Genomic DNA, 24340 nt, shown 5'->3' with positions numbered 1-24340 from the left:
TACACAAATATACTTGTGGAGAGAGAGTGTTTCAGCTGCAAAGCCAAGACACTGCACTCTGAGTTCTGCAGTCAAAAACCATTATATTTATAGGTTGAAATAAACAAATTTGAAGAGATAAAGCTTGGGAACTTACGCAAGAGGAAATATGAATGTTTTGCCCTTGGTTTAAAAACAATCCGAGTCCGCATTTTGTTGTCCTTCGGAAGAACAACTTATTATCATCATAAGGCCAGTACCACAAACTAAGCAGTATTTGGTTTACATTACTTGACCTCCTTATTTTCGCTCAAAAGCAGTGTTAAAATATAGTTAATATTCCCAGCATGCTTCTAAATTGGTAACTCATTCACTTCCTTCCACACTTACCGACACACAAAGAGTTAAGTTTCTCCCAGCTACTGCTAATTGGAGCAGTTTCCTTCCCAGCCAATCAGGTCACTGCTTTGCTGTGATGTCACTCTTCAAGGTAAGTTTTTAAAGAGGAAAACGTACCTTCCCGACAAACTCCTGGCCACTGCTCCCGCCGAAAATCTGAAGGCTGCTTCTCCGGCAGCTGTGTCCCCGCCGCTCTCCTTGCGCTCTTGTATCCTCGCGACCCGCCCCCCTCCTCGTGCCCTTTTATCCTGTGTCTCCGCCGCTCTCCTCATGCTCTTTTATCCTGCGTCCGCGCCCCTCTCCTCGCGCTCCTTCACTGAGTCCCCGCCGCTCTCCTTGCGCTCTTTCACTGAGTCTCCGCCGCTCTCCTCACGCTCTTTCACTGAGTCCCCGCCGCTCTCCTCACGCTCTGTCACTGAGTCCCCGCCGCTCTCCTCGCGCTCTTTTATCCTGAGTCCCCGCCGCTCTCCTCGCCCTCTTTCACTGTGTCCCCGCCTCTCTCCACGCGCTCTTTCACTGAGTCCCCGCCACTCTCCTCGCGCTCTTTCACTGTGACCCCGCCGCTTTCCTCGCGCTCTTTCACTGTGTCCCCGCCGCTCTCCTCGCGCTCTTTCACTGAGTCTCCACCGCTCTCCTTTTGCTCTTTCACTGAGTCTCCGCTGCTCTCCTCGCGCTCTTTCTCTGAGTCCCGCCGCTCTCTTCGCGCTCTTTCACTGTGTCCCCGCCACTCTCCTCGCGCTTGTCACTGAGTCTCCGCCGCTCTCCTCGCGCTCTTTCACTGAGTCTCCGCCGCTCTCCTTTTGCTCTTTCACTGAATCCCCGCCGCTCTCCTCACGCTCTTTCTCTGAGTCCCGCCGCTCTCATCGCGCTCTTTAACTGTGTCCCCGCCACTCTCCTCGCGCTCTTTCACTGAGTCCCCGCCGCTCTCCTCGCGCTCTTTCACTGAATATCCACCGCTCTCCTCGCGCTCTTTCACTGAGTCTCCGCCGCTCTCCTCGCGCTCTTTCACTGAGTCTCTACCGCTCTCCTCGCGCTCTTTAACTGTGTCCCCGCCACTCTCCTCGCGCTCTTTCACTGAGTCTCCGCCGCTCTCCTCGCGCTCTTTCACTGTGTCCCCGCCACTCTCCTCGCGCTCTTTCACTGAGTCCCCGCCGCTCTCCTCGCGCTCTTTCACTGAATATCCACCGCTCTCCTCGCGCTCTTTCACTGAGTCCCCGCCGCTCTCCTCGCGCTCTTTCACTGAGTCCCCGCCGCTCTCCTCGCGCTCTTTCACTGAATATCCACCGCTCTCCTCGCGCTCTTTCACTGAGTCCCCGCCGCTCTCCTCGCGCTCTTTCACTGAGTCTCCGCCGCTCTCCTCGCACTCTTTCACTGTGTCTCCGCCGCTCTCCTCGCGCTCTTTCACTGTGTCTCCGCCGCTCTCCTCGCGCTCGTTCCCTGAGTCTCCGCCGCTCTCCTCGCGCTCTTTCACTGAGTCCCCGCCGCTCTCCTTGCGCTCTTTCACTGTGTCTCCGCCGCTCTCCTCGCGCTCTTTCACTGTGTCACCGCCGCTCTCCTCGCGCTCGTTCCCTGAGTCTCCGCCGCTCTCCTCGCGCTCTTTCACTGCAGGCTGTGACGTCACGGTTCAACTTCTTTCCACTTCCACCTGACCTCGAGTCCCCCTCTTGATCTTTACTCGGCGGGGATCCTTACCGTGATTGTCTTTTTTTTCGGTTAGAGGAGGAGGTAGGGAGGGAAACACTGAAGAATTGACTCGGGTTAACTGTCACTTGACAACAGCTCCTCCACAAACCACCTTCAATGTGTACAGAGCTGGAATCAAACTTGGGTTTCCGCAGTGTGAGATCAGAAAGTAAACAGGTGGCACAAGCCTCTTTTTAAAACAGATCAATGCAGCCTCTAAACAAAATACACCTACTTCTAATTATAAATGTGCTGCTGCTTTTATTTATGCAACACACATGTTTCGGGAATATTAAACACGCCAGGCTGCGCCCACGGTGAGACAGGTTCGAACTTACAATTAAGTTGATGCTATGAAGTAACCAGTGAGCTAAAGCTGACGCTGGCTTCGAACATGGACACATTGTATATGAATGATTACCGTAATCACACTCGCCGTGGTCGGTAACATTTACGAGAAACTCCAGGTGTTGGTGCACATCATCTCACAGCCAAACGTGACAAAAACATAAAAGTGCGCGAAGTACCGACAGAGCACATTCATTCTGTTTAACCTCAGGGGCTCTTTAGATTAGCGGTTCATTCAATCCCACTCGATCGACCTTTCCCCAAAGGCATGCATTTGATTCCTGTCGTTTCTCGCATTGACATTTGAAAGCCACTGTTGTATCTGCCTCCACCAATCTCACAGGCAGTGCAGACCAGATAATTGAACTGTATCCCAGAACATTAAAATAATTATTCGAAAGATATAACTTAAAAATCTTATCTCGCAGTTATATTCACCTGCGAGCTGCGAGTGCTGTGGCAACTGGAACTGAGATCAAATTACAACATAGGGAGACGACCCGGCCACTCACTCCTGCCCCAACATCCGGTTTGATCACAGCTGAGCTTCTGCCTCAATGTCATTTCCTGCCTGTTCCAAAGATACTTTCATTCCCTCAAAGTTCACTGTCGATAAGAAAAATGGAGGCAGGCACCCACAGTAAAATTTCAAATCGATTTGGACATATAGATGGAGTTCTCGAATCTGCAGCGATACAGATCTGGAAGGTGGGACAGGTCATAGGATCATCGAAGTTTACAGCATGGAAATAGACCCTTCCGCCTAACTTGTTCATGCCTCCCAGTTTTTAATGCGCAAAGCCTGTCCAGTTGCCCACAATTGGTCATATCCCTCTATCCCCACCTTCTCCATATAATTATCTAAATGCTTTTTAAAGGTAGAATTGTAGCCGCCTCTATTACTGCCTCTGCAAGCTCGTTCCAGACACTCACCACATTCTGTGTGAAACAATGGTTCCTCTGGACCCTTTTGAATCTCTCCCCTCTCACGTTAAACCTATGCCCTCTAGTTTTGAATTCCACTAACCTTGGGATAATCTACTTCATCTATGCCCCTCATTATTTTATAGCCGACGTCAAGATCACCCCTAGCCTCCAAGAAAAATGTTCCAGTCTATCCAACCGCTCCGTTTAACTCAAACCATCAAGTCCAGTAGCAGCCTAGCAAATCTTTTCTGATCTCCAGCCAGGTTAATAACATCCTTTCTATATTAGGGTGACCAGAACTGTACACAGTATTCGAAGTGTGTTCTTCCCAATGTCCTGTAGAACTTCTGCAAGACGTCCCAACTCCTGTATTCAATAACCTGACCATGTATCTGTAGAATACTAATAACGGGCACAGAAATATTAATTGTGGAACAAGGAGCCTCCTTCAGTGTTGTGAATTTCCAATTATTCATCATGTTTGCAGTGGTTCCAAAAAGCAACAGAGTCGCAGAATGTGTCTGACTGGAAAAAATGTAGAAGAATATCTTGCACAAGAGCCCCACAGCAAATAAAATCTTCACCCGATACCAATAGAAACAAAACAGAAACAGAATAAAGTAGAATGGTAAAGAGAGAAAGGGAGAGAGAGCGTTTACTGCTGGAGTATATTGCACACCACTCCCTTCCACCTTACTGCATCAAGCACATTGTTTCTGTCTTCAAGGATTCATGCAGTTAGAAATACATTATATTCAGTTTCCTCTGAAGCAGAAGTTACCGGATTCATTGCACCGTTAGAATGACAAACGGGCAGCACGATGGCCCAGTGGTTAGCACTGCTGCCTCACGACGCCGAGTTCTCAGGTTGGATTTGGGCTCTGGGACACTGTCCGTGTGGAGTTTGCACGTTTCCCCCGTGTTTGCGTGGGTTATGCCTTCACAACCCAATGATGTGCAGAGAAGGTGGATTGGCCGCGCTAAATCGCGCCGTAATCGGAAAAAATGAATTGGGTACCCTATATTTTTGTTTCAAGAATGGAGATCAGTTCATCCCAGGCCCCAGGAATTCAAAGCACCAATGCATTAAAAATATCACTTTTACTGGATGTGAGGGTTGCTGGTTAGGACATAATTTATTGCCCATCCCTAGTTGCCCTTCAGAAGGTGGTGGTGAGCTGCTTTGTTGAATCGTTGCAGGGCGTTAGTTTTGGGTACACCCACGCGCTTTTAGGGGGAAGCTAAAGGATTTCTCCCCGTTATCGTGAAGGAACGTTGATATGGTTCCAAGTGGGAGTGGCGAGTGATTTGGAGGGGAAATCCAGTTGGCGATTTTCCCAAGTAGGGGCTTGTCTAGTTCTTCAAAATGATAGTGGTCGTAGGTCTGGAAGGCGCTTTCTAAGCAACAATTGCCGGAGGAACTGTGTTGAGTTATTGCGGTGCATTTTGGGATGGCTGTGGCGGAGGGATTGTGTCAGGAGGAGCAATAACACGCACTGCTTTGTCCACGATGCTTTCAAACTCGCTGAGTGTTCTCGGAGATCTGGGGATAAGGGTTACACGTGAAAAAAATGGACTAATCTATTTGCCTGCGTAACCAATCTTTTTCCGAAACTTCAAAACATGTATAATAGATCATTGTTAATGCTCTTTCACTGCATTCAGGTAGTGAGTAATTGACAAAGTGTGAAAGATCAGTTTTTGTACAGAGCTGGAATCGAACTTGAGTTTCCGCAGTGTGAGATCAGAAAGTAAACAGATGGCAGAAGCCTCTTTTTAAGACAGATAAATGCAACCTCTGAACAAAATACACTTACTAATAATTATAAATGTGCTGCTGCTTTTACTTATGCAACAAACATGTTTTAGAATATTAAAAACGCCAAGCAGCGCCTACGGTGAGACAAGTTCAAACTTACTATTAAGTTAATGCTGTGAAGTAACCAGTGAGCTAAAGCTGACTCTGACTTCAAGCATAGACACATTGTATATAAAGGATTGCCGTGATCATACTCGCCGTGGTCGGTAACATTGACGAGAAACTCCAGGTATTGGTGCACATCATCTCACAGCCAGACGTGACCAAAAACTTAAAAATGCGTGAAGTACAGACGGAGGACATTCATTCCGTTTAACCTCAGTGGCTCTTTAGATTAGCAGATCATTCGATGCCACTCGACCGACCTTTCCCCAGAGGCATGCATTTGATTTCTGTCGTTTCTCGCATTAAAATTTGAAAGCCACTGTTGTATCTGCCTCCAGCAATCTCTCAGGCAGTGTGGACCAGATACTTGAACTGTATCCCAGTACATTGAAATAATTGTTGGAAAGATGTATGTTAAAAATCTCATCTCGCAGTCATATTCATCTGCGAGTACTGTGGCAACTGGAACTGATAGCAAATGACAACATAGTGAGACGACCCGGCCACTCACTCCTGCCCCAACATCCGTTTGATCACAGCTGAGCTTCAGCCTCAATGTCATTTCCTGCCTGTTCCTCGGATACTTTCATTCCCTCAATATTCACTGTCGATAGGAAAAATGGAGGCAGGCATTCAAACCGAATTGGACATACAGTTATTGCGGTGCATTTTGGGATGTCTGTGGCGGAGGGATTGAATGCTTGTGGCAGGAGGAGCAATCAAGCGCACTGCTTGGTCCTGGATGCTTTCGAACTACCTGAGTGTTCTTGGAGATCTGGGGAACAGCGTTTCACGTGGAAAAGAATGGATTAAGCAATTCGCTGCGTAACCAAACTTGTTCCGAAATTTCAAAGAGCATACAATAGATAATTTGTAAAGCTCTTTTTCTCCATTTAGGTTGTGAGTAATTGACAGAGTTTGATAGGTCAGCTATTGTACAGAGCTGGAATCGAACTTGGGTTTCCGCAGTGTGAGATCAGAAAGTAAACACGTGGCACAAGTCTCTTTTCAAAACAGATCAATGCAACCTCGAAACAAAATACACCTACTTCTAATTATAAATGTGCTGCTGCTTTTATTTATGCAACACATGTTTTGGAAATGTTAAAAACGCCAGGCAGTTCCCGCGGTGACACAGGTTCGAACTTACAATTAATTTGATGCTGTGACGTAACCAGTGAGCTAAAGCTAACGCTGGTTTAAAGCATGGACAATGGTGATTGTCCAGCGTATGGACCACGTCACCACACAACCCTGTCATGGCAATCTCTGCAAGACGTGCCAGATCATCGACATGGATACCACTATTACACGTGAGAACACCACCCACCAGGTACGCGGTACATACTTGTGCCAAGAACAACCAAGAACACTACAGACATTCTTGGTATGCATATAGGTGGCATAGTATTGTTGTCTCATCTGTTTGGCGGTGTTCCGCCGCTGGTCTGCTGCATCCTACGCGGTACATACTCGTGCGACTCGGCCAACGTTGTCTACCTCATACGCTGCAGGAAAGGATGTCCCGAAGCGTGGTACATTGGTGAGACCATGCAGACGCTGCGACAACGAATGAACGGACATCGCGCAACAATCACCAGGCAGGAAGGTTTCCTTCCAGTCGTGGAACACTTCAGCAGTCAAGGGCATTCAGCCTCTGATCTCCGGGTAAGCGTTCTCCAAGGCGGCCGTCTGGACCCGCGACAACGCAGAATCGCCGAGCAGAAACTTATAGCCAAGTTCCGCACACATGAGTGCGGCCTCAACCGGGACCTGGGATTCATGTCACATTACATTCATCCCCACCATCTGGCCTGCGAAATCCTACCAACTGTCCTGGCTTGATACAATTCACACCTCTTTAACCTGGGGTTACCCCATCTTTGGATCTGTAAAGATTTGATCACCTGCTAATGCTCGCATTCCTAGCATTGTTTGGCATCTTTGAATTTGTCTATATATGTGTTTCTGGAACAGACCTCTTCATTCACCTGAGGAAGGAGCAGCGCTCTGAAAGCTAGTGACATCGAAACAAACCTGTTGGACTTTAACCTGGTGTTGTAAGACTTCGTACTGTGCTCACCCCAGTCGAACGCCGGCATCTCCACATCATGGCTACAATATTCCAAGTGTGTCCTTCCCAACGACTTGTAGAACTTCAGCAAGACATCCTAACTTTTGTGTTCAATTATCTGACCATTTATCTGTATAATCGTAATAATGGGCAGACGCAGTAATTGGGGAACAAATAACTTCCTTTAGTGTTGTGAATTTCCAATTATTCATCATGTTTGCACTGGGTCCAAAAGGCAACAAAGTCGCAGAATCTGTCTAACTGGAAAAAGGTGTCGACGAATATCTTCGTCAAGAGACCCACAGCAAATCACATCTTCACCCGATACCAATAGAAGCAAAACAGAAACAGAATAAAGGAGGGTGGTAAAGAGAGAAAGGGGACGAAACCGTTTCACGCTAGATTAGATTGCACACCACTCAGTTCCACCTGACTGCAGCGAGCACATTGTTTCTGTCTTCCAGGATTCATGCTGTTAGAAATACCTGAGGTCCAGTTTCCTCTGAGGTAGAAGTTATATGATTCATTCTACCGTTAGAATTAAAAAACAGCGGCAGCACGTTCGCGCAGTGGTTAGCACTGCTGCCGGAAGGCGCCGAGTTCTCAGTTTCGATCCCGGCTCCGGGTCACCGTCCGTGTGGAGTTTGCGTATTCTTCCCGTTTTTTGCGTGGGTTTCCCCCCACATCCCAATGATGTGCAGTGTAGGTGGATTGGCCGCGCTAAATTGCCCCTTAATTGGAAAAAATGAATTGGGTAATCGATGTTTACTTTTTAAGAACGGAGAGCAGTTCATCCCAGGCCCCAGAAACTCAAAGCACCATTGCATTAAAAATATCACTTTTACTGGATGTGAGAGTTGCTGGTTAGGACAGAATTTATTGTCCATCACAAGTTGCCCTGAAGAAGGTGAGCTGCTTTCTTGACTCGTTGCAGACCATGATTTTTGGGTACACCCAGCGTGCTTTTAGGGAGGAAGCTAAATGTCTTATTCCCCGTTCCCGTGAAGGAAGGTTTATCTGGTTCCAAGTGGGAGTGGTGAGTGATTTGGAGGGAAATTCCAGTTGGTGATTTTCCGAAGTAGGGGCTTGTCTACTCCTTCAAAATGATAGTGGTCGCAGTCTGGAAGGTGCTGTCTTCGGAACAATTGCCTGGGGAACTTTGTTGAGTTAATGCGGTGCATTTTGGGATGGCTTTGGCCGAGGGATTGAATGCTTGTGGCAGGAGGAGCAATCAAGCGCACTGCTTGGTCCTGGATGCTTTCGAACCCTGAGTGTTCTTGGAGATCTGGGAACAGCGTTTCACGTGGAAAAAAACTGGATTAATCAATTCGCCTTCGTAAACTATCTTGTTCCGAAATTTCAAAAAATGTATAATAGATAATCGTTAATGCTCCTTTCCTCCATTTAGGTTGTGAGTAATTGACAGAGTTTGATAGGTCAGTTATTGTACAGAGCTGGAATCGAACTTGAGTTTCCGCAGTGTGAGATCAGAAAGTAAACACGTGGCACAAGCCTCTTTTCAAAACAATTAATGCAACCTCTAAACAAAATATACCTACTTCTAATTATAAATGTGCTGCTGCTTTTATTTATGCAACACATGTTTTGGAAATAATAAAAACGCCAGGCAGCGCCCAAGGTAAGACAGGTTCGAACTTACAATTAAGTTGATGCTGTGAAGCAACCAGTGAGGTAAAGCTGACGCTGGCTTCAAGCATGGACACATTGTATATGAAGGATTACCGTGATCATACTCGCCGTGGTGGGTAGCATTGAGGGGAAATCCAGTGTGGTGGTGCACATCATCTCACAGCCAGACGTGACCAAAAACTTAAAAGTGCGTCAAGTAAAGAAAGAGGACATTCATTCCGTTTAACCTCAGCGGCTCTTTAGATTCGCAGATCATTCAATCCCACTCGACCGACCTTTCCCCAAAGGCATGCATTTGATTGCTGTCGTTTCTCGCATTGAAATTTGTAAACCACTGTTGAATCTGCCTCCACCAACCTCACAGGCTATGTAGACTTGATAACTGAACTGCGTCCCCGAACTTTGAATTAATTGATGGAAAGATGTAACTTAAAAATCGTATCGCGCAGTTATAATCATCTGCGAGTACTGTGGCAACTGGAACTGGTAGTAAATGAGAACATAGTGAGACGACCCGGCCACTCACTCCTGCCCCAACATCCAGTTTGATCGCAGCTGAGCTTCGGCCTCAATGTCATTTCCTGCCTATTTCTCAAACCCTTTCAATCACACAGGGACCATTGTCCATGAGGATGATAGAGGCAGACACCCAGAGCAAAATTTCAAAATCACTTGGGCATAGAGATGGAGTGCTCGAATCTGCAGCGTTACAGAGCTGGAAGGTTGGATATGGTCACAGATTACGAGAGGTTTACTGCTTGGAACCAGGCCCTTCGGCCCAACTTATCCATGGCGCCCATTCTTCTGCATTCTCCCCATAACCTCTGATCCTTTTAATCAGACAAAATTGTACCCGCTTCTATTACTTCCTCTGGCAACTCTGTCCAGACACTCAGCGCACTATTTGTGAAGACATTACTCTCTGGACCCTTTTGTGTGTCTCCTCTCTAACTTTAAACCTATACCCACTTGTTTTACACTCCCCGATCTTTGGGAAAATATGTGGACGATGACCTATTAACTTGATAGACCTCGAGAATTTCACCCCTATGCCTCCTACACTCCAGGGGGAAATGTCCCAGCGTACCAAACGCACATTATAGCTCAAACTATCAATTTACGGTAACATCCTTGTAAAACGTTTCAGCACTATTTCTAGTTGAATAGTATCATCTCTATAATAGTGAGACCAGAACTGTACACAGTATTCCAAGTGTAGACTTACTTATGTCTTGCTCAACTTCAGCAAGGCGTCCACACTCCTATATTCAATGTTCTGACCATGTGTCTGTATAACAGTAATGATGGGCACAGACACAGTAATCATGGAGCAAATATCCTCCTTTCGTGTCATGTAGTGCCAATTATTCTTCATGTTTGCAATGGTTCCACAAAGTAACAAAGTCGCAAAATATGTCTTACTGAACAGAAAATATGGTACAATATTCTGCTCAACTTAAACCTTCACCCGAGATACAAAACAGAAACAGAACAAAGGAGAGTGTTAAAGAGAGAAAGGGGGAGAGGGTGTTTAAATCCATGATATATTGTACAACACTCCGTTCCACCTTACTGCGGCAACCACATTGTTTCTGTTTTCCTGGATTCATGCTGTTAGAAATACCTTAGATCCAGGTTCCTCTGAAGCAGAAGTTAAATGATGAACTCTACCGGAATAATGCGAATCAGTTCATCCCATGTCCCAGAAATTCAAAGCAGCAATGCTATACAAAGTTCACTTTTACTGGATTTGCGAGTTTCTGGTTCTTGCAGCATTTAATTCCCATCCCGAATTACCCTTCAGTAGGTTGCGGTGAGCTGCCTTGTTGATCCGCTGCTGTCAGTGAGGTGTGGGGACACCCAACCTGCTTTTAGGGAGTTCTTGTCCTTCAAGATGATAGTGTTTGTGCGATTGGTAGTTGATGTCTAAGGAACCTTGGTGAGTTACTGCAATGCATTTTGGGATGGTAAACAGGGCTTCCACGGTGCGTTTGTGGCGCAGGGATTGAATGTTTCTGGAAGGGGGAGCAATCAAGCGGGATACTTGGTCCAGGATGGTGTCGAACTACTTGAGTGCTTTTCGTGATATGTGGAATACTGTATCATGAACAAAACCCAAAATAGATTATTACATTTGCCTGAGTAAATAATTGTAATAGGCCAGGGTTAAGAAACTCCAAACAATGTTATGAAGTCCAACTGACCGACAAGCTTTATGTTGAATTTGGCTCGGATGAACACAAGAGCCTCCCCTTCAGGTGTGATTCAACAGTCTTCCTAAACACTTTGATCAACACAATATTTATTCTAAGACCTTAGTTAACATCTGGAGTCGATTTCGGCGGGAGAACAGCTGGTGAGTCAGTTTCAGCGGGAGCATTGCGGAAGTGGTTGCTGGGAGGTAAGCCTGTCCTTTAAAAGCACTTGTCTTTGCAGGGGCAGGCCAGTCGATTTCGGCGGGAGTGGAGCTGGCTGGTTAGTCAATTTCAGCAGGAGCTGAGAATTTTTCTTTTTTTAAATTCGTTTTTTAGGCGGGAACAGGAAGTCGACCCGCGGACGTCTGAGAAGACCCTCACCAATAAATTCTGGTTGAGAGGAAACCCGAGACACTACACGTGTAGTGTCTCCCACCCACCCTCCTCCTCTAACCTAATAATAAAACCCATTGGTCTGAGGTAAGTGCCATATTTTATTATGTTATTATTATTTTTTATAAAAATTTAATTTAGTTGTTAGCCAGATCTTGGTAGAAAGTAAGAGGAATGGCAGGGAAGGGAGTGCAATGTTCCTCCTGCAGGATGTTTGAGGTGAGGGATGCAGTTAGTGTCCCTGCTGATTTTACCTGCAGGAAGTGCTGCCATCTCCAGCTCCTCCAAGACCGAGTTAGGGAACTGGAGCTGGAGTTGGAAGAACTTCGGATCATTCGGGAGGCAGAAGGGGTCATAGATAGCAGCTACAGGGAATTAGTTACACCAAAGATTGGAGATAGGTGGGTAACTGTAAGAGGGACTGGGAAAAAGCAGTCAGTGCAGGGATCCCCTGCGGTCGTTCCCCTGAGAAACAAGTATACCGCTTTGGATAGTTGTGGGGGGGGTGACTTACCAGGGGTAAGCCATGGGGTACGGGCCTCTGGCACGGAGTCTGTCCCTGTTGCTCAGAAGGGAAGGGGGGAGAGGAACAGAGCATTAGTAATTGGGGACTCTATAGTCAGGGGCACATATAGGAGATTTTGTGGGAGCGTGAGAGACTCACGTTTGGTATGTTGCCTCCCAGGTGCAAGGGTACGTGATGTCTCGGATCGTGTTTTCCGGGTCCTTAGGGGGGAGGGGGAGCAGCCCCAAGTCGTGGTCCACATTGGCACGAACGACATAGGTAGGAAAGGGGACAAGGATGTCAGGCAGGCTTTCAGGGAGCTAGGATGGAAGCTCAGAACTAGAACAAACAGAGTTGTTATCTCTGGGTTGTTGCCCGTGCCACGTGATAGTGAGTTGAGGAATAGGGAGAGAGAGCATTTAAACACGTGGCTACAGGGATAGTGCAGGCGGGAGGGATTCAGATTTCTGGACAACTGGGGCTCTTTCTGGGGAAAGTGGGACCTCTACAGACAGGATGGTCTACATCTGAACCTGAGGGGCACAAATATCCTGGGGGGGAGATTTGTTAGTGCTCTTTGGGGGGGGGGGGTTAAACTAATGCAGCAGGGGCATGGGAACCTGGATTGTAGTTTTAGGATAAGGGAGAATGAGAGTATAGAGGTCAGAGCACAGATTTGACGTCGCAGGAGGGGGCCAGTGTTCAGGTAGGTGGTTTGAAGTGTGTCTACTTCAATGCCAGGAGTATACGAAACAAGGTAGGGGAACTGGCAGCATGGCTTGGTACCTGGGACTTCGATGTTGTGGCCATTTCGGAGACATGGATAGAGCCGGGACAGGAATGGATGTTGCAGGTTCCGGGGTTTAGGTGTTGTAGTAAGCTCAGAGAAGGAGGCAAAAGAGGGGGAGTTGTGGCGCTGCTAGTCAAGAGCAGTATTACGGTGGCGGAGAGGATGCTAGATGGGGACTCTTCTTCCGAGGTAGTATGGGCTGCAGTTAGGAACAAGAAAGGAGAGGTCACCCTGTTGGGAGTTTTTTATAGGCCTCCTAATAGTTCTAGGGATGTAGAGGAAAGGATGGCGAAGATGATTCCGGATATGAGCGAAAGTAACAGGGTAGTTATTATGGGAGACTTTAACTTTCCAAATATTGACTGGAAAATATATAGTTCGAGTACAATAGATGGGTCGTTTTTTGTACAGTGTGTGCAGGAGGGTTTCCTGAAACAATATGTTGACAGGCCAACAAGAGGCGAGGCCACGTTGGATTTGGTTTTGGGTAATGAACCAGGCCAGGTGTTGGATTTGGAGGTAGGAGAGCACTTTGGGGACAGTGACCACAATTCGGTGACGTTTACGTTAATGATGGAAAGGGATAAGTATACACCGCAGGACAAGAGTTATAGCTGGGGGAAGGGCAATTATGATGCCATTAGACGTGACTTGGGGGGGGGGGGGGATGAGGTGGAGAAGTAGGCTGCAAGTGTTGGGCACACTGGATAAGTGGGGCTTGTTCAAGGATCAGCTACTCCGTGTTCTTGATAAGTATGTACCGGTCAGACAGGGAGGAAGGCGTCGAGCGAGGGAACCGTGGTTTACCAAGGAAGCGGAATCTCTTGTTAAGAGGAAGAAGGAGGCCTATGTGAAGATGAGGTGTGAAGTTTCGGTTGGGGCGATGGATAGTTACAAGGTAGCGAGGAAGGATCTAAAGAGAGAGCTAAGACGAGCAAGGAGGGGACATGAGAAGTATTTGGCAGGAAGGATCAAGCAAAACCCAAAAGCTTTCTATAAGTATGTCAGGAATAAGCGAATGACTAGGGAAAGAGTAGGACCAGTCAAGGACAGGGATGGGAAATTGTGTGTGGAGTCGGAAGAGATAGGCGAGATACTAAATGAATATTTTTCATCAGTATTCACTCAGGAAAAAGATAATGTTGTGGAGGAGAATGATGAGCCCCAGGCTAATAGAATAGATGGCATTGAGGTACGTAGGGAAGAGATGTTGGCAATTCTGGACAGGCTGAAAATAGATATGTCCCCGGGACCTGATGGGATTTATCCTAGGATTCTCTGGGAGGCCAGGGAAGAGATTGCTGGACCTTTGGCTTTGATTTTTATGTCATCATTGGCTACAGGAATAGTGCCAGAGGAATGGAGGACAGCAAATGTGGTCCCTTTGTTCAAAAAGGGGAGCAGAGACAACTCCAGCAACTATAGACCGGTGAGCCTCACGTCTGTAGTGGGTAAAGTCTTGGAGGGGATTATAAGATACAAGGTTTATAATCATCTAGATAGGAATAATATGATCAGGGATAGTCAGCATGGCTTTGTGAAGGGTTGGTCATGCCTCACAAACCTTATTGAGTTCTTTGAGAAGGTGACTGAACAAGTAGACGAGGGTAGAGCAGTTGATGTGGTGTATATGGATTTCAGCAAAGCGTTTGATAAGGGTCCACACGAAGGCTATTGCAAAAAATACGGAGGCTGGGGATTGAGGGTGATTTAGAGATGTGGATCAGAAATTGGCTAGCTGAAAGAAGACAGAGGGTGGTGGTTGATGGGAAATGTTCAGAATGGAGTACAGTCACAAGTGGAGTACCACAAGGATCTGGTCTCGGGCCGTTGCTGTTTGTCATTTTTATCAATGACCGAGAGGAAGGCGCAGAAGGGTGGGTGAGTAAATTTGCAGACGATACTAAAGTCGGTGGTGTTGTCGATAGTGTGGAAGGATGTAGCAGGTTACAGAGGGATATAGATAAGCTGCAGAGCTGGGCTGAGAGGTGGCAAATGGAGTTTAATGTAGAGAAGTGTGAGGTGATTCACTTTGGAAGGAATAACAGGAATGCGGAATATTTGGCGAATGGTAAAGTTCTTGAAAGTGTGGATGAGCAGAGGGACCTAGGTGTCCATGTACATAGATCCCTGAAAGTTGCCACCCAGGTTGATAGGGTTGTGAAGAAGGCCTATGGAGTGTTGGCCTTTATTGGTAGAGGGATTGAGTTCCGGAGTCGGGAGGTCATGTTGCAGCTGTACAGAACTCTGGTACGGCCGCATTTGGAGTATTGCGTACAGTTCTGGTCACTGCATTATAGGAAGGACGTGGAGGCTTTGGAGCGGGTGCAGAGGAGATTTACCAGGATGTTGCCTGGTATGGAGGGAAAATCTTATGAGGAAAGGCTGATGGACTTGAGGTTGTTTTCGTTGGAGAGAAGAAGGTTAAGAGGAGACTTAATAGAGGCATACAAAATGATCAGGGGGTTGGATAGGGTGGACAGTGAGAGCCTTCTCCCGCGGATGGATATGGCTGGCACGAGGGGACATAACTTTAAACTGAGGGGTAATAGATATAGGACAGAGGTCAGATGTAGGTTCTTTACGCAAAGAGTAGTGAGGCCGTGGAATGCCCTACCTGCTACAGTAGTGAACTCGCCAACATTGAGGGCATTTAAAATTTTATTGGATAAACATATGGATGATAATGGCATAGTGTAGTTAGATGGCTTTTGTTTCGGTGCAACATCGTGTGCCGAAGGGCCTGTACTGCGCTGTATTGTTCTATGTTCTATGTTCTATGTGTATATAAAGAAACACAGCAAGCATTATTTTCAATTACAATCATAAAGACACCATATACCTACAGTAATCTATGTATAATACTTAATGAATTCTCCCTTAACTGTTCCAAATCCAAAGCAAAATCTCATGTACGAAAAAACACATTTCAAGGCCGTGGCCCGGCACTCTTCATTCTAACCTTATTAAGACTGACTTTTCCTGAGAATTTAATTTCGTCTCTCCAGCAGGTTGACAACCATTCCGGAGAGAAAACTACATTGTTTTAATTTACCAAAGCAGTTAACTATAATCAATGTTGTTTTTTTTTACTGAGTCAGATATTAACAGTGAAAATAGATAAACAGGCCAAAACACTTCTTTTCTCTGTCTGTGTCCACAACAATCAAAATTGAAAGCGAAAGTAAAAACATCACACAGCCACAGCTCACCTTCACCCACAAAATGACATCACTGAAGCCACGTGATGAGACAAAAACCTTTCTTAAAGGCACACTCCCACGACATAATCTCGTTTCTAAATTATAAAATCAGATAATCAATAAAGTAAATTTCGCTAATGCACTTTAACTCCATTTAAGTTGTGAATAATTGACAAAGTGTGATAGAGAATATGGTGCATGACAATAATCTTTCTCTCAATGTCAACAACACGAAGGAGATTGTTATCGACTTCAGGAAGCGGAGTGGAGAACATGCCCCGGTCTACATCAATGGGAATTAAGTACAAAGGCTTCAATCTTTTAAGTGTCCAGATCACCAACATCCTGCCCTGGTCCCCACATGCCGATACTATAGTTAAGAAAGCTCACCAAAGACTCTACTTTCTCAGAAGACTAAGGACATTTGGCATGTCAGCTGCGACTCTCACCAACCTTTACAGATGCACCATAGAAAGCATTCTTCCTGGTTGTAGCACAGCTTGGTATGGATCCTGCTCTTCCCAAGACCGCAGGAAACTACAACATGTCGTGAAGGTAGCCCAATCCATCATGCAAACGAGTCTGCAATCCATTGACTCTATCTATAATTCCCGCTTCCTTGGAAATGCAGCCAGCATAATTTAGGACCCCACGCACCGCGGACATACTCTCTTCCACCTTCTTCCGTCAGTAAAAATATACAGAAGTTTGAGGTCACGTGCCAACCGGCTCAAGAACAGCTTCTTCCTGCTGCCATCAGACTTTTAAATGGACCAACCTTGTATTTAGTTGATCTTTTCTCTACACCCGAGCTATAACTGTAACATTACATTCTGCGGTCGATCCTTCCTTCCCTATGTGCTGTATGCGTTCTCTGTATAGCATGCAAGAAACCATGATAATGTGAGAATAACAACTCAAATCAAATCAAATCAAACAGATCAAGCAGAGCTGGAATAGAACTTGGGTTTCCTCAGTGAGAACCAGAAAGTAAACACGTCACATTAAAAAATAATTGTAGTGCAACCTCTAAAAAATACACCTACTTCTAATTTAGAACTCTGGGTCTGCTTTTTATCGGTGCAAAACATATGTTTTGGAAATATTAAAAACGCCAGACAGCGCCCACGGTGAGACAGGTTTGAACTTATAATTACGTTGATGCTGTGAAGTAGCCAGTGATCTCAAGCTGACGCTGGCTTCAGGCACGGATACAATGTATATAAAGCAGGCATTTTCGAAGTGGAGGTGGCAACACGGTGGGTCGCGGGAGGGTGTCGGGAGCGTCACGGGGGCCAGCCGTTCATCAGTGCTCATGCGGCCCGGAGTGTTGGGACCTGAACCTGGGGTCAAAGTGCGATCGCGGATGGCGGCGGCTGAAGGCGCGGTGATCACTGATGATGAACAAGGCTATTATCTCGATCGTTTTGGCATCCCTAAACATTACTCAAGTGATCTGGAGAGAGTCTATATCCCTCATGGTCTCACCATGCACTGAACTGAACGGTTGGCAAGGGATATAATGAGAGCCATTGGAATTCACCACATCGTCGCCCTCGAAGGATGGCTGAAAGTGTTTTGCTGACCATTAAAATTACATTAAAGCATTGAATCGATACAGTGATCAGTCAAACACAATGACGGTTGACATCATCCGCTTGAAGAGTTACTGTAATGATCACTGAACAAGGGAGATATTCAGAGTTTACGAACTGAGGTCCGAATTCCACGCTTTCCTCCTCGAGAAATTGTCCTCTCTGCTGATTCGATTGCTCATGAAATTTGTAGGCTAACTATCATCTTTTCAATTCTAAATGAACTTAACCTCAAATAGCAAGAGACGGATGGTGATTGCTTTCGGCACTGTGAAGGAATCGCTGCTTTAAAACCCATTGAAAGTTTGGCAATTGCGAATGGTGGTGAGCCTTTCCTTTTTACAGCAGGGTGCTGTAGTGCTTTCTTGATTTTAGCGTCGACCAAGGGTGGACCAGGATATATGTTCTATATGTGAACACCTAATAATTTGAAGCTGTAAACCATCTCCACCACGGCTTCGTTGATGCAGAGAGGTGTGTATAAAATACTTCACTTCCTGAAGTCAATGACCAGCTCTTCAGTTTTGCTGACATTGAGGGTGAGCTTATTGTCGTTAAACCACACCACTGGGTTCTCCATCTCCGTCCAGTATTCTGACTCATCGCTGTTCGAGAACCTACCCACGACAGTTGTATGGTCAGCAACCTTGTATGGCACTGTTTACACAGACTCTTTTTCCAGCAGGGTGCGGTTCACATAAACACTGTTTACAGTACGCACTGTTTGCATATACTGTTTATAGCAGTGTACGGTTTACATAAACACTGTTTACTGTAGGGCACTGTTTACGTCGACTTTCCAGCAGTGTACGGTTTACATACACACTATTTACTGTCGTGCGCTGTTTACGTAGACTATGTTTACAACAATGTACGGTTCACATGAACACTGTTTACTGCAGGTCCGTTTCAGATAGACTCTGTTTACAGCAATGTCCGGTTGAAATATTGTTTACTGTAGGGTACTGTTTACATTGACTATGTTTACTTTAGGCACTGTTTACATAGACTGTTTAAAACAGTGTACGGTTTACATTAACACTGTTTACTGTAAGGCATTGTTTGCAGCAATGTACGGTTTACATTAACACTGTTTACAGCAGGGCACTGTTTACATCGACTCTGTTTCCAGTGTATACCTTTTATATAAACACTGTTTACTGTACTGCTATATTTACATAGACTCTGTTTACAGTAGTGTACGGTTTACATAAACAATGTTTACTGCAGGGCACTGTTTGCATAGACTATTTACAGCAGTGTACGGTTTCCATAAAGACTGTTAACAATCCACTGTTTACATAGCCTGTTTACACCAGTGCACAGTTTACGATAAGCCTTTTTACTGTACGGCTCTGTTCCATAGCCTCCGTTTGCAAAAATGGCCGGTTTAAGTATACTGTTCACTGCAGGACAATGTTTAAGTAGACTATGTTAACTGCAGGGCACATGTACAAAGATTGTTTGCAGTAGTGTACGGTTTACATAAACATTGGTAACTGTAGCGCATTGTTACGATGACTGCTTAGTGTAGGGCGCTGTTTACATAGTCACTGTTTACAGCAGTGTACGATTTACGGAAACACTGTTTACTGTAGGGCACTGTTTACATAGACTCTGTTTACAGAAGTGTATGGTTTACTTTCACCCTGTTTGCTGTAGGGCACTGTTTACATTGAATCTGTTACTGTAGGGCACAGTTTAAATTTTGTTTACTATAGTGCATTGTGTTTACAGCAGTGTACATTTTACATATGCACGGTTTACTGTAGGGCACTGTTTGCATAGACTCTGTTTACAGAAGTGTACAGTTTACGTAAACACTGCTTCCTGTAAGGCTCTATTTGCACAGACTCCGTTTACAGTAGTGTACAGTTTACGTAAACACTGCTTCCTGTAAGGCTCTATTTGCACAGACTCCGTTTACAGTAGTGTACAGTTTACGTAAACACTGCTTCCTGTAAGGCTCTGTTTACATTAGTGTACGGTTTGCTTTCACTCTGTTTCTGCAGTGTTCTGTTTACGTAGACTCTGTTTACAGCAGTGTACAGTTTACATTTTCACTGTTTAATGTAGTCCACTGATTACACAGGCATTGTTTACAGCAGAGTACGATTTACAGAAAGATTATTGACTGTAGGGCACTAATCTGATTACATAGACTCATTTTACAGCAGTGCACGGTTTACATTAACACTTTTTACTAGAAGGCAAAGTTTACAAAGGGTCTGTTTACATTAATGTAAGGATTATTTTCACTCTGTTTTCTGTATGGTGCTGTTTACTGGAGGGCACTTTTACATAGACTTTTTCCAGTAGTGTACGGTTTAATTTCTCTGTTTACTCTAAGGCACTGTTTTCACTGACTTTCCTTACAGCAGTGTACATTTTACATCCACACTGTTTGCTGTAGGACGCTGTTGACATAATGTGGAAATGCAGGCGTTGGACTGGGGTGAGCAGAGTAAGAAGACTAACAGCTTTGTTTCAAATCACTAGCTTTTGGAGCGCTGCTCAGTACAGCACTGTACTTTTTACATGACAATTGTTTCCAGTAGGTCACTGATTACAAATACTCTGTTTACAGCAGTGTACGGATAACCTAAACGCTGTTTACCGCAGTGCTCTGTTTACCTTGACGCCGTTTACATCAGCGCACGGTTCACATCAGCACTGTTTACTGTTGGCACTGTTTACATAGTCTGTTTACTGTAGGGCATTGTTTAAATACTGTTTACTGTAGGGCACAGTTTGCGTAGACCCTGTTTATAGCAGTTACTATTTACATAAACACTGTTTACTGTAGTGCACTGTTTACATAAACTCTGTTTATAGCAGCGTACGGTTTACATAAACACTGTTTACTGTAGGGCACTGTTTGCGTAGACTCCGGTTACAGCAGTGCACGGTGTATCTAAACAATGTTTTCTGGTGGGCATTGTTTACATAGACTCAGTTTACAACAGTATAGGGTTTACATAAACACTGCTTACTGTGTTGCAATGTTTACATAGACTCTTATTACAGCAGGGTACGGTTTTCAAAAACCCTTTACTGTCGGGCACTCTTCACATAGTAAGAAGTCTTATAACACCAGGTTAAAGTCCCACTCTCTGACAGCAGTGAACGGTTTACATAGACACTGTTTACTGCAGGACACTGTTTACATTGACTCTGTTTTCCAGCAGAGTACGGTTTATGTTGGCACTGTTTACTGTAGGGCGTTGTTTACATAGACACTGTTTGCAGTTGCGTCCGGTTTACATTCACTCCGTTTACAAGTGTACATTTTACATAAACACTGTTTACAGTAGGACACTGTTTAATAGACTCTGTTTACAGCAGTGTACGGTTTACATTAAAACTATTCACTGAAGGGGACTGTTACATGGACTCTGTTTACAGCAGGCTACGGCTTATAGAAACACTTTTTACTGCAGGTAACTGTTTTCATGGACTCTGATTACAGCAGCTCATGGTCAACTTTCACTCTGTTTATTGTAGGCCACTGTTTACATAGACCATGTTTACCGTATTGTACGGTTTACACAAACACTGTTTACTGGAGGGCACTGTTTACATAGACTCTATTTACAGTAGTGTACGGTTTACATAAAAACTATTTACTATTGGGCACTGTGACATATACTCTTTTTAGAGCATGGCATAGCTTACATAAACATTGTTTACTGTAGGGAATTGTTTACATGGACTCTGTTTACAGCAGTGCATGGATAACGTTCTCTCTGTTTACTCGCTGGCACTGTTTACATAAACCTGGATTACCTTATTGTACGGTTTACGTAACCACTGTTTACTGTAGGGCACTGTTTAAACAGATCCTGTTTCCAGAAGTATATATTTTAAATAAACTGTTTACTGTATAGCACCGTTTATACAGAATCTGTTTCCAGCAGTAGACCGTTTACATAAACACTGTTTGCTGTAGTGCTATATTTACAAAGACTCTGTTTACAGTAGTGTATGATTTACTTTAACATTGTTTACTATGGAGCACTGTGAACATAGACTCTGTTTGCAGTAGTGTACGGTTTACATAAATATTGTTTACAGTTGCGCACTGTTCACATAGACTGTGTAGCGTAGGGCACTGTTTACATAGTCACTGTTTACAGCAGTGTACGATTTACAGAAACACTGTTTACTGTGGGGCACTGATTACATAGACTCGGTTTACTGGAGGGCACAGTTTAAATTTTGTTTATTGTAGTACACTGTTTACATAGTCTCTGTTTACAGCAGTGTACATTTTACATAAGCACGGTTTACTGTACGGCACTGTTTACGCAGACTATTTTAACAGTCGTGTACTGTTTACGTAAACATTGCTTCCTGTAGGGCTCTGTTTACCCACACTCTGTTTATATTAGCGCACGGTTTACTTTCATTCTGTTTACTGCAGGGCATTGTTTACGTAGACTCTGGTTACAGCCGTGTACGGTGTATCTAAATGTATGGCATTCTTTACATAGACTCTGTTTACAACAGCAGAGGGTTTACACAAACACTGCCTACTGTAGTGCACTCTTTACACAGACTCTTATTACAGCACGTTACGGTTTACAAAAACTTTTTACTGTAGGGCACTGTTTACAAAGACTCCGCTTACTGCAGTGCACGGTTTTCACAGACACTGTTTACTGCAGGACACTGTTTACATAGACTCTGTTTACAGCAGAGTACGGTTTACGTCGGCACTGTTTACTGTAAGGCGCTGTTTACTTACACGCTGTTTGCCGTGGTGTCCGGATTACATTAACAATGTTTACTGTAGGGCAGTGTTTAAATGTACTTTGTTTACAGCAGTATACGATTTAATAAACTATGTTTAATTTAGGGCACTGTTCACATGTTTTTTTTTACAGTGATGTACGGTTCACATAAATATTGATTATTGTAGGGCATTGTTTGCAGTCACTCTGTTTGCAGTAGTTTACATTAAACACTGTTTACAGTTGGACATAATTTGCATATACTCCGTTTACAGCAGTATACAGTTTACATGGACAATATTAACTGTAAGGCACTGTTTACTTAGACTCTGTTTACAGTAGTGCACAGTTTACATAAAAACTATATACTGAAGGGGACGGTTACATAGACTCTATTTACAGCAGGCTACGGCTTATATAAACACTTTTTACTGGAGGGAACTGTTTACATGGACTCTGCTTACAGCAATGCATGGTAACATTTCACTCTGTTCACTGTTGGGCACTGTTTACAGAAACTCTGTTTGCGGCAATGTAAGGTCACATAAACACTGTTTACTTAGCGTACTGTTTACATAGACTTTGTTTACAGCACGGTACTGTTTACATAAACACTGTTTGCTGTATGCGCTGTTTTCCGAGACTCTGTTTACAGCAGTGTACGGTTTTCATTAACCCTTTTCCTGATGGGCACTGTTCACATAGGATATATTTACCGTAGTGTTAATTTTTACTCTGTTTACTGTAGGGCTCGATTACGCCGAATCTGTTTACTGTAGGGCACTGCTTAAATACTGTTTATTGTAGGGCACTGTTTACATAGACCATGTTTACCGTATTGTACGGTTGACGTAGATACTGTTTACTGAGCAGCAACAAGTCGCGGTCCACAGAGGTACCAACGACATATGTAGGAAAAGGGATAGGGATGCAAGGCAGGAATTAAGGGAGTTAGGGTGGAAACTGAGATCTAGGACAAACAGAGTTATTATCTCTGGGATATTACCCGTGCCACGTGATAGCGAGACGAGGAATAGGGAGAGAGAGGAGTTGAACACGTGGCTACAGGGATGGTGCAGGAGGGAGGGTTTAAGATTTCTGGATAATTGGGGATCATTCTGCGGTCGGTGGGACCTCTACAAACGGAATGGTCGACACCTGGACGAGAGGGGTACCAAAATCCTGGGGAGGGTTTGGGGGTGGGGGGGGGGGGGGGGGGTGGGGGGGGGGGGATGTGCTAAAGCTCTTCGGGAGGGTTTAAATTAGTTCAACAGAGGCTTGGGAACCTGAATTGCAGCTCCACTATACAGGAGGTTGAGAGCAGTGAGGTCATGAGTAAGGTTTCAAAGTTGCAGGAGTGTACCGGCAGGCAGAAAGGTTGTTTAAAGTGTGTCTTCTTCAATGCCAGGAGCATCCGGAATAACGTGGGTGAACTTGGGGCACAGGTTGGTACCTGAGACTTCCATGTTGTGGCCATTTCGGAGACATGGATAGAGCAGGGACAAGAATGGTTGTTGCAGGTGCCGGGGTTTAGATATTTCAGTAAGCTCAGGGAAGGTGGTAAAAGAGGGGGAGAGTGGCATTGTTAGTCAAGGACAGTATTACGGTCGCAGAAAGGATGTTTGATGAGGACTCGTCTACTGAGGTAGTATGGGCTGAGGTTAGAAAGAGGAAAGGAGAGGTAACCCTGTTCGGGGTTTCTATAGGCCTCCGAAAAGTTCCAGAGATGTAAAGTAAAGGATTGCAAATATGGTTCTGGATAGGAGCGAAAGCAAAAGGGTAGTTGTTATGGAGGACTTTAACTTTCCAAATATTGACGAGAACCGCTATAGTTCGAGTACTTTAGATGGTCTGTTTTTGTCCAATGTGTGCAGGAGGGTTTCCTGACACAGTATGTCGGCCAACGAGAGGCGAGGTCATATTGGATTTGGTATTGGCTAAT

The sequence above is a fragment of the Scyliorhinus torazame genome, chromosome 20 (genome assembly GCF_047496885.1).
Source record: "Scyliorhinus torazame isolate Kashiwa2021f chromosome 20, sScyTor2.1, whole genome shotgun sequence".
Classification (NCBI taxonomy): Eukaryota; Metazoa; Chordata; class Chondrichthyes; order Carcharhiniformes; family Scyliorhinidae; genus Scyliorhinus; species Scyliorhinus torazame.
The sequence above is the reverse complement of the archived record's forward strand: the minus strand, read 5'-3'. Positions refer to the sequence as shown.